We start from the raw sequence: 15510 nt of genomic DNA, 5'->3' as shown, positions 1-15510 counted from the left end.
AGTAATAAATTCTTGCGAGTTACTATGCATGTTCACCCAATCTAGACAAATAACTGCAAGCACTTTTCCACTTTTCACATTTCCATATAGGTGTGCATAATATATAAAAAAACTTGAATCAGTGTGCCGCACTATATTCCCCTTTACAATTGATATTCACAAATATTCACAAATATTCGAAATAATAAAAAATTATAACTAAAAAATGTAATCCATCAAATTCATTCTGTGTATCAACATCCATGTATAAATAAAGTGACAAAAATCTTATTCATTCAATATGGGCCAAATCCACAAATATCCGGCGTAACTTATTTTTTTCCATTTAAGTTACACTGCCTTAAAATTTCTACCTAAGTGCCCGATCCACAAAGCACTTACCTAGAAATTTTGGGCTGTGTAACTTAAATTTCGCCGGCGCAAGGCGTTCCTATTCAAATGGGGGCGATTCCCATTTAAATTAGGCGCCGGCCGTACTGCGCATGCTCGTGAGGTCATTTTCCCGACGTGCATAGCGCGAATTTACGTTACGCCGAGCTTTGTGGATTGTGACGGGAAAAAAAAAAGATACGGCGGGAAAAAAAAATTCTAATTTAAAAAAAAATCGCGTCGCTGGACAGAAAGGTCTGCTTTTACGTGGTGTACTAACTTTACACCTTGTAAAAGCAGCCCTAATTTTGCGTATGCAAACTAAAACTTACGGAGAAAAAACGAAGCTGAAAAGCTTCGTGGATCTCCGTAAGTGCTAATTTGCATACCCGAGGCGGCATTTCGACACGAAATGCCCCCAGCGGCGGATGCGGTACTGCATCCTAAGATCCGGCAGTGTAAGTCTCTTACACATGTCGGATCTTCTCCCTAACTATGGAAAACTGATTCTGTGGATCAGTTCCATAGTTAGGAACAGGGATACGACGGAGTAACAGCAGTTACGCCGTCGTATCCCTTTTGTGGATTTGGCCCAAAATGTGCAAATAGAATTCCGTGAATGTAATTATTAAACAATCATATGTGAAGTCCGTATAATGAATACTGTGAAGTATTGCCTGATTGCCATCCACCAATTTTACATGTGCTTCTTATTCCATCTTCTGCTTGTAGTGCTCGGTAACCATACCAGTATATCACCACACTTGTGCCCCCCCCTTTAAGGTGTATTCTCACTTTATTGACATCGCAATTAAGTTTGGTCAAATAGTCCTTTTTAGCCTATCAAGGTCTAGGGTTTGTGTAATCTAGATCTCCTCGTTCCTCCTCTTTTGTGCCGCTGCCTCATACCATGCCAGTGACTTTAGAGAGCATATATGCAGGAAAAAACGCCAATAGTCCTTTTACCATAAAAACTGTTTATCTTTATTAAAATGCTGAAGAAAACTACTCACATTTACCTGGTGCTTCCAGCGCACCAGACTATACACGCTTTGTACTCTTTACTTGGTATCTCAGTGACACCGCACAAGCTGCATAAGCCAGTAAATCTACACTAGGTTCTGGCGCTGTATCTTCCTGTTGCTCCTCCCCTATGTGTTACACTACAGAGTTATGTGGCTTCCTCAGGGGATTCCTACTGGACAGGTTGGTGTGTGTACTTTATATATATCTGGGCCATTGACATTTTGTTGAAGCCCTAAATTAATAAACACCAATGTCTACCTACGTGTTAGTATTATTAAATTGCTTTGCCTTGTAGCTAATATAATATTTAGCTCCATCCCCTCTTTTGGTGTGTATGCTGGGTTAACACCTAAGGAATACACGATTATGTGGCCGTGCATATCAGGGACATATCAAATAGTCACAATATTAATAATATTAACCTATACTCGCTATAATAAACATGTATATGATCATAAAACAAATTCATTATTAAAATGATCCCTGAATGTGCATAATTTATACAATTTATATACCCTAATATGCATACTTGTTAATACATATATCCATACCTAAAAAACTACCTAACTATTATATTCCCCTAAAAGATGCACCACAATAATAATTACTTACAAAATAAACCCAAATCAAAATCTTTATTCAAACCACCTGGCACAATAGATCCCATTTTATAAATCCACCATGACTCCTTTTTGCTAAGTTCTCTCATGGAATTGTTCCCCCTCCAATGATTTTAAGGGGCTTCTATACCCCAAAATTGTAGGCCCCTGTAGTCTTTAGTATGTTTATCCCAGAAGTGCACAAAATGGTGATGGCCCAGATAGATATATAGTATGCACCCCAACCCGTCCAATAGGAATCCCCCTGAGGAAGCCACATGACCCTGTGGCTTAACATGTAGAGGAGGGGCAACAGGGTGGTACTGCGCCCAGGCTCAGTGTGGAGTTACTGGATTATGTGGCTTGTGCGGATTTACGTTGCGCCGAGTTTTGAGAATCGCGACGGGTGTAAAAGAAAAAAAAGAGTTGCGGCGGGAAAAAATTTTTTTTTTAAATTGACAGCGACGCGGGAAAGAAGGGTCTACTTTTACATGGTGTACTAAGTTTACACTTTGTAAAAGCAGCCCTAATTTTGCGACGGCAAACTAACACTTACGGAAAAAAAACGATTTGCATACCCATCGCGGAATTTCGACGAGAAATGCCCCCAGCGGCGGCCGAGGTACTGCATCCTAAGATCCGACAGTGTAAAAGTATTACACCTGCCGGATCTTAGGAATATCTATGCGTAACTGATTCTGTGAATCAGCCGCATAGATAGAAACAGGGATACGACGGCGTATCAGTAGATACGCCTGCGTATCCCTTTTGTGGATCTGGCCCATAGTTCTTTCACAGAATTCTATATGCACATATATTGCAAGAATTAGATTTGTGTCACTTTATTATTTATTTGGTGGATTATATTGTTTAGTTATAATTTTTTTTATTATATACTTCAAGTGAATATTTGTAATTATTAATTGTATTGGGGAATATAGCGTGGCACACGGATTGAGTACAGTACATGTATTGTTAAGTGCTTGAGATCCAAAACGTTGGCATAGTTTTCACAATGGCAACATACAATTAAATAAGCGTAGAAACGTTTTAAAATGTTTATCTTTTTTTTTTTAAACACAGTTTGAGGCAAAGGTCACAATAAAAGCTCTACAATTATGTTTTATTTTCAAAATGTTTTGTATCATCTGAAAAATGATTTTGTTCCTATTCTATTCTTGTTACTCAAGGCTCTTTGATTGTCCTTTGTATTATGTTACTCCCACTTAAAGTTCATCTCTGGCTTCAAGAATCAATGAAACATTACATTGCTCTACATTGTAACATTACATTGCTCTACATTGTAACATTACATTGCACCACCCTGGCCCAATGTTTTGGACCAGGGTGGTGCTGTGAACATAGCATGTGTTGATTTCAGCAAGGCATGTGATATAGTTTCACATAATGATCATTAATCAGTTGTACAAGCTAGGACTTAAAGCGGTTGTAAACCCTCGGCTACTTTTTCTATTTTTTGTTATTCTATTAGCCAAGGTCATTGCAATGCTTATTACATGTATTATTTAAAAAAACGAGGCCCGCAAATACCTGTTGGCTAGCGTTTTTTTTTCTCAATGCTTCCGGGTATAGAAATCGCCATTCTAGCTCCTGTTCATTGCTTCTCCTTCTGATGTCACTTCCGCCCTTACTGGGTCTCTGTTAGAAATCTTCCGCATGCATCGTACCGCCGTAACCAAGCCTCGATCTGGATTGCCGTTACCACGGCAACCAATATACTCGTTCCAATGTCTGAGGCTGCAGTGTTGTTCAGTCACACGGGGGGGAGGAGTTATCAGAAACAGGAGGACTGTAACATCGCGAGACTTCTCTTCTGAGGACAGAGGGGAAGCTCGCTCATGGAGCTCGCTTACATTTACTGCCGGAAATGTAGATGAAAACTCGGCAAGGCTTCAAATGGCCGGATTTGCGGGGCTACAATGCGCAAGCGCGGTGACGTCATCAAAACGAAAAAAAAATTATTTACAGCTAATGACAGCGGTGAGTAAACTTTCACATGCAGCGATCAGCTGCTTGTGTTATGTGCTAATTTTTTCAAGAATGTTATAATCGAGGGTTTACAACCACTTTAACATTTGGGTGGTTGTGTGAATTTACAGTTGGCTAAAGGATAGATATCAGAGTGTGGTTGTAAATGGGATTCACTTGGAACAGTCACTGGTGGTGTACCACAAGGCTCAGTACTGGGTCCTGTTCTATTGAATCTACATGTAAGTGATATAACTGGTTTGTTGGGCAAGGTATGTTTTTTTTGCTGATGATACAAAGGTACATAATAGGGTTCATATCCCTGGAGGTGACTGTAACAAGGAACATGATTTGGCATTGCTAAAAGATTGGTAAAATCAGTAGAGACTGCAGTTCAGTGTTTCTAAATGTAAAATAATGCACCTAGGGGAAAATAATCCACTGAGAGAGTACAACAATGGGGGTACAGTGTTAGCCAGCACTACATAGGAAAAAGATTTGGGGGTGCTTATTTTAGATGATTGCAAAATGAGCAAACAGTGTGATCAGGCAAATGGGATCACCAGCAGGAAGAAGTAGGTCCTGATTCCTCTATTCTATAGATCTTTAGCCGGACCTCATTTAGAATACTGGGGCCAATTTACTAAAACCTGGAGAGTACAGGGTTACAAAAATGGTGAAAAGTCTGGGGGATAAAATATATTGAGAGTGACTTCAGGAACTTAAAGCGGGAGTTCACCCGGAATTTTTTTTTTAACCTTAGATTGATGCTCATTTTGTCTAGGGGAATCGGGTAGTTTTTTTTAAATCAAAGCCGTACTTACCGTTTTAGAGATGCATCTTCTCCGCCGCTTCTGGGTATGGTCTTCGGGACTGGGCATTCCCACTTGATTGACAGGCTTCCGACGGTCGCATCTATCGCGTCACGAGTAGCCGAAAGAAGCCGAGTGTCGGTGCGGCTCTATACGGTGCCTGCGCACCGACGTTCGGCTACTTTCGGAAAATCGTGACGCGATAGATGCGACCGTCGGAAGGCTGTCGGAAGCCTGTCAATCAAGTAGGAACGCCCAGTCCCGCAGCCCATACCCAGAAGCGGCGGAGAAGATGCATCTCTAAAACAGTAAGTACGGCTTCGATTTTAAAAAAACTACTTGATTCCCCTTGACAAAATGAGCATGAATCTAAGGTTAAAAATTAACATTTCCGGGTGAACCTCCACTTTAATACAGTATGTACAGTCTGGAAGAAGGAAGGGAAAGGGAGACATGATTGAAACCCTTAAATATATCAAGGGGCAAATAGGGTTTAGGAGGGAAGTATCTTTTAATAGTAAAAACCAAAATCAAGAACACAGGGACATGACCTTAAACTAACTGGAGAAAAGTTCAAAACTAAACCAATCATATGGTATTATATTACTGAAAGGATAGTTTATGCTTGGAGTAAACTTCCAGCAGAGGTAGTGAGACAGTCAACAATAAATGGCTTAAAGGTTTAGTGCAAGCTAAAAACTAATGCCGCGTACACACGATCATTTTTCGGGTTGTAAAAAAACAACTTTTTTTAGCCTCGTTTTTTTCAACTTGATCATTAAAACTACCTTGCCTATACACGATCGTGAAAAAAAAAATGCTCTAGCAAAGCGCGGTGACGTACAACACGTACGACGGCACTATAAAGGGGAAGTTCCATGCGGATGGCGCCACCCTTGGGGCTGCTTTAGCTGATTTTGTGTTAGTAAAAGACGATTTGCGCTTTGCTGTCTGTTACAGCATGATGAATGTGATTACTCCATTACGAACTGTAGTTTTTCCAGAACGAGCGCTCCCGTATCATTTTTTAGAACCCGAAAAATGCTCTGAAGCCCACACACGATCGTTTTTAACGACATAAAAAAGTCATTTTTTAGAAGGACTCAATTTATTACCAAGATGAATGAAAGGATACTGCAGGGCAGACCGCATATCAATGCAGTTCTGCAACTCATCAGCTGCAATCCTGGCCTACTACATTTCTGACCTTCACCAACATTTACTGTATTGTGTGCTCACTGTCGGTTGACTTCACAGAGCTGGGACATTGGGATACATCCAGATGTCTGGACCAGCAGCTAGCTCAGCCTCTGAGAGCCTGAGTCAGCAGCTCCCACCTCCTCAATGGAGACCGAGATCTAAGCGATCAGTGGTCTCTGATTGCTCAGTTCTCGGTCTTGGAAGTGGCAGGAGACAGATGCAGCTTCAGACAAATGCTGCATCCACCTAGGTGAGTATGATTTTTTTTTTTATAAACCCGAACTTCGCTTATAAGCATTGTTGTCCAGACAGCACATAAATTCGACCATATCCACATAATCACCCCTCCAAAGATGGTCAAAATAGGGGAGGAGACGTTCAAATAATTCCATTTTAATTCTACAGTAACCCGTCTTTCACTCCGTAATTCATGAATGTGGGATAGTATATAGAAGGGAGAATACCCCCCCCCCCCAGCTTCATCTGCTTGATGCAACCATAAACCTCAATTCTACTGTAGTCACTAAGGGCCAGATTCACGTAGACTAGCGGCGGCGTAACGTATCGTAGATACGTTACACCGCCGCAAGTTTTCATCGCAAGTGCCTGATTCACAAAGCACTTGCGATGAAAACTACGCTGGCGGCCTCCGGCGTAAGCCCGCGTAATCTAAATGGGCGTGTGCCATTTAAATTAGGCGCGCTCCCGAGCCGGACCTACTGCGCATGCTCCGTTTCGTAACTCCCGCCGTGCTTTGCGCGAAGTGACGTAATTTTTTCGAACGGCGGCGCGCGTAGCGTACTTCCGTATTCCCGGACGTGTTACGCAAACGATGTTAATTTTTAAATTTCGACGCGGGAACGACGGCCATACTTTATACAGCAATACGTTTGCTGTGTAAAGTTAGGGCAGGTCAAACGACGACTAAAATTGCGACGAGAAACTAGAGTAGCGGCGACGTAGCGAATGCGAAAAACCGTCGTGGATCGCCGTAACTGCTAATTTGCATACCCGACGCTGGTTTACGACGCTAACTCCCCCCAGCGGCGGCCGCGGTATTGCATCCTAAGATCCGACAGTGTAAAACAATTACACCTGTCGGATCTTAGGGATATCTATGCGTAACTGATTCTATGAATCAGTCGCATAGATACTCTGAGAGATATGACGGAGTATCTGAGATACTCCGTCGTATCTCAGCTGTGAATCTGGCCCTAAGACCTCAAGAAAGAGGGGAGAAAAAGGAGCTAGATCATAAATGGAAAGAACACAAGGCAGAAAAGAAAGCAGTGCACCTCATCCTAAAAGAAAAGTTATCCAAAATGATCCCGCCCTATAAGGCAGGTATTTAATCCAGGGGACCCAAGTTTTGTCAAACAGAACAATTTTATAATTTTAAAATTGCTGATAGGTGTTCCTTCACCATTATCCAAAATAGCTTGGACTTTAGCAGATGAGTTGGGGATTTCTAAGACCTGGAATTTCTGGCTGCAACAAATACAGGTGGTTCTCAAAAAATTAGCATATTCTGATAAAGTTCATTATTTTCTGTAATGTACTGATAAACATTAGACGTTCATATATTTTAGATTCATTACACACAACTGAAGTAGTTCAAGCCTTTTTATTGTTTTAATATTGATAATTTTGGCATAAAGCTCATGAAAACCCCAAATTCCTATCTCAAAAAATTAGCATATCATGAAAAGGTTCTCTAAACGAGCTCTTAACCTAATCATCTGAATCAACTAATTAACTCTAAACACCTACAAAAGATTCCTGAGGCTTTTAAAAACTCCCAGCCTGGTTCATTACTCCAAACCGCAATCATGGGTAAGACTGCCGACCTGACTGCTGTCCAGAAGGCCATCATTGACACCCTCAAGCAAGAGGGTAAGACACAGAAAGAAATTTCTGAATGAATAGGCTGTTCCCAGAGTGCTGTATCAAGGCACCTCAGTGGGAAGTCTGTGGGAAGGAAAAAGTGTGGCAGAAAATGCTGCACAACGAGAAGAGGTAACCGGACCCTGAGGAAGATTGTGGAGAAGGACCGATTCCAGACCTTGGGGGACCTGCGGAAGCAGTGGACTGAGTCTGGAGTAGAAACATCCAGAGGCACCGTGTACATGCGTGTGCAGGAAATGGGCTACAGGTGCCGCATTCCCCAGGTCAAGCCACTTTTGAACCAGAAACAGCGGCAGAAGCGCCTGACCTGGGCTACAGAGAAGCAACACTGGACTGTTGCTCAGTGGTCCAAAGTACTTTTTTCGGATGAAAGCAAATTTTGCATGTCATTCGGTAGTCAAGGTGCCAGAGTCTGGAGGAAGACTGGGGAGAGGGAAATGCCAAAATGCCTGAAGTCCAGTGTCAAGTACCCACAGTTAGTGATAGTCTGGGGTGCCATGTCAGCTGCTGGTGTTGGTCCACTGTGTTTTATCAAGGGCAGGGTGAATGCAGCTAGCTATCAGGAGATTTTGGAGCACTTCATGCTTACATCTGCTGAAAAGCTTTATGTAGATGAAGATTTCATTTTTCAGCACGACCTGGCACCTGCACACAGTGCCAAAACCACTGGTAAATGGTTTACTGACCATGGTATTACTGTGCTCAATTGGCCTGCCAACTCTCCTGACCTGAACCCCATAGAGAATCTGTGGGATATTGGGAAGAGAAAGATGAGAGACGCAAGACCCAGCACTCTGGATGAGCTTAAGGCCGCTACCGAAGCATCCTGGGCCTCCATAACACCTCAGCAGTGCCACAGGCTGATTGCCTCCATGCCACACCGCATTGAAGCAGTCATTTCTGCAAAAGGATTCCCGACCAAGTATTGAGTGCATAACTGAACATAATTATTTGAAGGTTGACTTTTTTTTTATTAAAAACACTTTTCTTTTATTAGTCGGATGAAATATGCTAATTTTTTTAGATAGGAATTTTGGGTTTTCATGAGCTGTATGCCAAAATCATCAATATTAAAACAATAAAAAGGCTTGAACTACTTCAGTTGTGTGTAATGAATCTAAAATATATGAAAGTCTAATGTTTATCAGTACATTACAGAAAATAATGAACTTTATCACAATATGCTATTTTTTTGAGAACCACCTGTATAAAGGCTATGAGCCTCCTCATGTGTCTTGATGTCCCCTCCACTGGGCGTCCCAATAGTGCCTGCAGAGGCGATTTAATGAGGTTCATTTGAGTAAGTCAGTGAGTATATGAAGATGAAAATATGAATCCAGAACCTCCTCACTTTTGGAAAAGTCCACCATATGTGCAACTTTTAGCGTTACATTTATTACATATATGAAAGGGAACATTACTTACCTCTCTGACCTTTGAGTGGTGGTGGTTAGGGATTTATGTGATGGTATACCCTTCCAATATAACATTTGTCAATGTGAAGTATGTATCCATCGAACAAGTATTTATTTTATTTTTTTAACAGAACATTTCACATGTTACAACTTAGAAAATTACAACTGTAAATTTGTCATAATTCATACATAATGAGTTTGCTTCTTGTAATTAAATCTGTTGTTTGGGTGTTATCTAATTTGTTGATCTATTTCTTGGTACCTATAAGTAATTTTCTAGACGCCATCAAATTGTGATGATCCTGTGTATGTAGATGATTGCCAGCTGCTTGATGCTTAGCATATGCTTTTGCATAATCATTTAACAGTTTGGCATGCTGCATACGATAAAAGAAAAAAAAATCTTTTAATTATGATATTCTATTCAGTCTGTTAATAGCAAAAGACGGTGCTGATTTGTACCAACAGGAGCCAGATTAATGGGAAATGTGCTGTACTAAACAGTACAGCTTACTGTGTCCGAATTGTAGCAGAAACATGATTCATTATGAGGACTGTGAAGGCAAAAGATAAAACATGCACTGGTGGAATTCAATAAATCCCTAACAAAAGGCTCGGTGTCTGCAATAAGGCAGTACAGCAGGTCCTCCTGGTCAGCTGGTGCTGGGGCAGCCCTTTTTGAACTGATAGGGCCCAGGCCTGGTACAGGAGAGCCAGCTGTATTGCCTTATCAGGGATTCTGGTGCACTGGGTGATTAGAGTGTGCCCAGGCACATCCGGCACACCCCCTTCACACGCCTATGACTGTCTGTATTGGCATAGACCATTTCATCAGATACAAATTGCTAACAAGTGAATCCTCCTTCATGAAGTTGAAGGCAGCATCACAGCTTGAACCACTTATGTTACCCTACTGGTTTACTACAGGAGCATAAAGGGACCCCTGAGCATTCATGGCTCCTGCCTATGTTGCCTTGTGGATGATCCGACCCAGGCAGAGGCATGCAAAAAAGAGAGGTTTCTATGGAGTGACTGCTGGGCTGATGGAAGTGAGTGACATTGAAACCAACCAATCACATGGGAGGGACAGGATAGAACCGCAGAGTTTTTTTTTTTTTTTTTTTTTTAAAGACTGTGGCTTAGTCCTGTACTTTCTGTTCTAAGGACACATTTGGTATTTATACAGTGTGTGTCCTAGGGAAATTATTTATGAAGGATTAAAGCATTATTAACCTCTTTGCACCTGCGCTATAGCCAAAAGATGTTTACAGCATGGCCTTCCAGTTCTGGGAGGGTGTCCAAAGCGAGAAGGTGTGCTGATCAGCCAGGTCAGTAGATCTGCAATTTTTAAAAGGCTAAATGTATGTGTGCATGTGTATGAAGATATGCATGTGTTTGTGTGTAGGTATGCATTGTACTGTATGTATAGTTATAGGTGTGTACATTACATTTGATCCCGATCCCTACCCTGTACTATCAGAACTGCTTTTTTAAGCTAGCAGGACTGCTTTTTTTATGCTCATTCACACTAGTGGCAAGTAATGCTGCTCGTCTGAAAACTGATCCAAGCATGGATTTGAAAGGTGTCAACATGGCAACATTTTGCCTCCTCATTGCCTGTTTTAACTCCCTAAATGCAGCATAATTGTGCTGCAACTGCATGCTATGTACAAAGTCGCAGAGCAATTGCAGTGTGGCCCTATTAACTGAATAGGATGCATTCAGAGCCGGTAATGCCCGCTGAATGTGACAGGCAGGCCCGGACTGGGACAAAAAATAGGCCTGGGCATTTTAGACTGAGCAGCCCGGGGGGGGGGGGGCACGCGGCGGGGGTTAATGATGGAATGCCCGCACAGAGAGAGAGACTGCTCCACATTTGTGGCACAGAGAGAGAAATCACTCCACATTGCTGGAACAGAGAGAAATCGTTCGACATTTCCCATTGTTGTACTGAAGTCAGTTGATAGATCGGAGTCTGTATAACCAGTCTGCACATTGATAGGTTGAAATTTCTGCTGAACTGGCAGATTTTCAATCTATTTATGATGGTCTAAGTCCACCAGTCTCTGAGTTTAATAATATCCTCAAATCTTCTGAAAGGGGTTCTCCACTTAGGTTTAGAAATTCACTTTAAACTCCACCTTAATTCCAGAACTGTCATTATGTATTAGATGTGCAAAGAATAAGGTGAGAGAACATCTAATACCTATAAAGAGTAATGAAAATAAGGTGGAGTACAAAGTGAAATATCTGGAGGGACTGGCTGAGGTTAAAACAGGCAGGGAGGAAATTAGGCATCACCTCCTTACTGTCTGTCAAATGCCTGAAAAGTGACATGAGAATTGATAACTTTTCAGTGGAGTATCTGTGAGTGCAAGCCTTTTGGCTCACACTGGTGCTCAACATTTTTTTGGGGGGAAGCAATCAAACTGAACAAAAACATCAAATGCAGCCACTGTGCCCCATTATATGCAGCCACTGTGCCCCATCAAATGCAGCCACTGTGCCCCATTATATGCAGCCACTGTGCCCCATTAAATGCAGCCACTGTGCCCATCAAATGCAGCCACTTTGTCCCATCAAATGCAGCCACTGTGCCCCATCAAATGCAGCCACTGTGCCCCATCAAATGCAGCCACTGTGCCCCATCAAATGCAGCCACTGTGCTACATCAAATGCAGCCATTGTGTCACATCAAATGCAGCCACTGTGCCCTATCAAATGCAGCCACTGTGCCCCATCAAATGCAGCCACTTTGTCCCATCAAATGCAGCCACTGTGCCCCATCAAATGCAGCCACTGTGCCCCATCAAATGCAGCCACTGTGCCCCATCAAATGTAGCCACTTTGTCCCATCAAATGCAGCCACTGTACCCCATCAAATGCAGTCACTTTGTCCCATCAAATGTAGCCACTTTGTCCCATCAAATGCAGCCACTGTGCCCCATCAAATGCAGTCACTTTGTCCCATCAAATGCAGCCACTTTGTCCCATCAAATGCAGCCACTGTGCCCCATCAAATGCAGCCACTGTGCCCCATCAAATGCAGCCACTGTGCCCCATCAAATGCAGCCACTGTGCCCCATCAAATGCAGCCACTGTGCCCCATCAAATGCAGCCACTGTGTCCCATCAAATGCAGCCACTTTGTCCCATCAAATGCAGCCACTGTGCCCCATCAAATGCAGCCACTGTGCCCCATCAAATGCAGCCACGTTGTCCCATCAAATGCAGCCACTTTGTCCCATCAAATGCAGCCACTGTGACACACCCTCCACCCACTCGCTGTCTGACCGACACTTACCCCATCTTAGTGGCCGGTCAGGCATGAATCTATCCATTTTACATATGGGGGTGGCATAATGGAGGGGGCAGTGCCTGTGTGCCCTTAATGGACAGGCCGCCACTGTGGCGGTTTTCCATAGCCCCAGTCCCTCAGACTTCTAATTAGAAATTGTGCGTTTTTGCTGCATTTTTTGGAATTGCACCACAGATGCGGCATGCAGGACTTTTTGTGCACTTTCAGGACATGCAGCAAAAATGTACAACCTAATAGAAGTCTATGGGACTGGAGGGTAACATGCCAGAACTGCAGCTAAACTGCAGCTTGCCAGTGTGAACCCACATCATAACATCTAGGAGGGCAAGAAACTGTCACAGGCTGCTGTAATATAACACTTAATATGCAGAGAGGGGGACATGGTCAGTGGACAATCCACAACTTGTGGCAGGTGACGTGGCCAGGTGATTTGGCAAGTGGATAATCCACTTGTGGCAGGTGACGTGACAAGTGGACAATCCACAACTTGTGGCAGGTGTCGTGGTCAGGTGACGTGGCAAGTGGACAATCCACAACTTGAGGCAGGTGACGTGGCAAGTGGACAATCCACAACTTGTGGCAGGTGACTTGGCCAGTTGACGTGGCAGGTGACGTGGCAAGTGGAAAATTCACAACTTGTGGTAGGTGACGTGGCCAGGTGATGTGGCAGGTGACGTGGCCAGGTCACGTGGCCAGTGGACAATCCACAACTTGTGGCAGGTGATGTGGCCAGGTGACGTGGCAGGTGACGTGGCCAGGTGACATGGCAAGTGGACAATCCACAACTTGTGGCAGGTAACGTGGCCAGGTGACATGGCAGGTGATGTGGCCAGGTGACGTGGCCAGTGGACAATCCACAACTTGTGGCAGGTGACGTGGCCAGGTGATGTGGCAGGTGACGTGGCCAGGTGACGTGGCAGGTGACGTGGCCAGGTGACATGGCAAGTGGACAATCCACAACTTGTGGCAGGTGACGTGGCCAGGTGACGTGGCCAGTGGACAATCCACAACTTGTAGCAGGTGGCGTGGTCAGGTGACATGGCAGATGACGTGGCAAGTGGACAATACACAACTTGTGGCAGGTGACGTGGCCAGTTGACGTGGCAGGTGACGTGGCCAGTGGACATTCCACAACTTGTGGCAGGTGACGTGGCCAGGTGATGTGGCAGGTGACGTGGCCAGGTGACGTGGCAGGTGATGTGGCCAGGTGACATGGCAAGTGGACAATCCACAACTTGTGGCAGGTGACGTGGCCAGGTGACTTGGCCAGTGGACAACCCACAACTTGTGGCAGGTGGCGTGGCCAGGTGACATGGCAGATGACATGGCCAGTGGACAATCCACAACTTGTGGCAGGTGACGTGGCCAGGTGATGTGTCCAGGTGACGTGGCCAGGTGACATGGCAAGTGGACAATCCACAACTTGTGGCAGGTAACATGGCCAGGTGACGTGGCCAGGTGGAAAATCCACAACTTGTGGTAGGTGACGTGGCCAGGTGATGTGGCAGGTGACGTGGCCAGGTCACGTGGCCAGTGGACAATCCACAACTTGTGGCAATTGACGTGGCCAGTTGACGTGGCAGGTGACGTGGCCAGTGGACAATCCACAACTTGTGGCAGGTGACGTGGCCAGGTGATGTGTCCAGGTGACGTGGCCAGGTGACATGGCAAATGGACAATCCACAACTTGTGGCAGGTGACGTGGCCAGGTGATGTGTCCAGGTGACGTGGCCAGGTGACATGGCAGGTGACGTGGCCAGGTGACGTGGCCAGTGGACAATCCACAACTTGTGGCAGGTGACGTGGCCAGGTGATTTGGCAAGTGCATAATCCACTTGTGGAAGGTGACGTGACAAGTGGACAATCCACAACTTGTGGCAGGTGTCGTGGCAAGTGGACAATCCACAACTTGTGGCAGGTGACGTGGCCAGTTGACGTGGCAGGTGACGTGGCCAGTGGACAATCCACAACTTGTGGCAATTGACGTGGCCAGTTGACGTGGCCAGTGGACAATCCACAAATTGTGGCAGGTGACGTGGCCAGGTGATGTGTCCAGGTGACGTGGCCAGGTGACATGGCAAGTGGACAATCCACAACTTGTGGCAGGTAACATGGCCAGGTGACATGGCAGGTGACGTGGCCAGGTGACGTGGCCAGTGGACAATCCACAACTTGTGGCAGGTGACGTGGCCAGGTGATTTGGCAAGTGCATAATCCACTTGTGGCAGGTGACGTGACAAGTGGACAATCCACAACTTGTGGCAGGTGTCGTGGTCAGGTGACGTGGCAAGTGGACAATCCACAACTTGTGGCAGGTGACGTGGCCAGTTGACGTGGCAGGTGACGTGGCCAGTGGACAATCCACAACTTGTGGCAGGTGATGTGGCCAGGTGACGTGGCAGGTGATGTGGCCAGGTGACGTGGCAGGTGACGTGGCCAGGTGACATGGCAAGTGGACAATCCACAACTTGTGGCAGGTGACGTGGCCAGGTGACATGGCAGGTGACGTGGCCAGTGGACAATCCACAACTTGTAGCAGGTGGCGCACTTGGCCAGCTCAGTGGCCTTTTTGCAGGACATTAGAGCAGCCCAGGGGGCAAATGCATTCTTGCAACCCAGCCCAGTCCGCCCCAAGGGCCTTGGTACACCTCTGGGTAGAAGTGACATGCGGGCCGCCGAGGGCCGTTCGCGGGCCGCCACGGGCCATTCGCGGGCCTCCGCGGCCCACCGGGCATATGCCCGGTATGCCCTATGGCCAGTCCGGGCCTGGTGACAGGGGTATAATTCCTGCTGCAGCTGCAAAGCTTTGTGGCCACACCATGTACTCGCTTTGTGGATCTGCCCCTAAGTTTCTAATATCTCATGAACCTCAGAAAA

Source organism: Rana temporaria, chromosome 4, assembly GCF_905171775.1.
Source record: "Rana temporaria chromosome 4, aRanTem1.1, whole genome shotgun sequence".
Taxonomy (NCBI): domain Eukaryota; kingdom Metazoa; phylum Chordata; class Amphibia; order Anura; family Ranidae; genus Rana; species Rana temporaria.
This window is presented reverse-complemented; position numbering follows the sequence as displayed.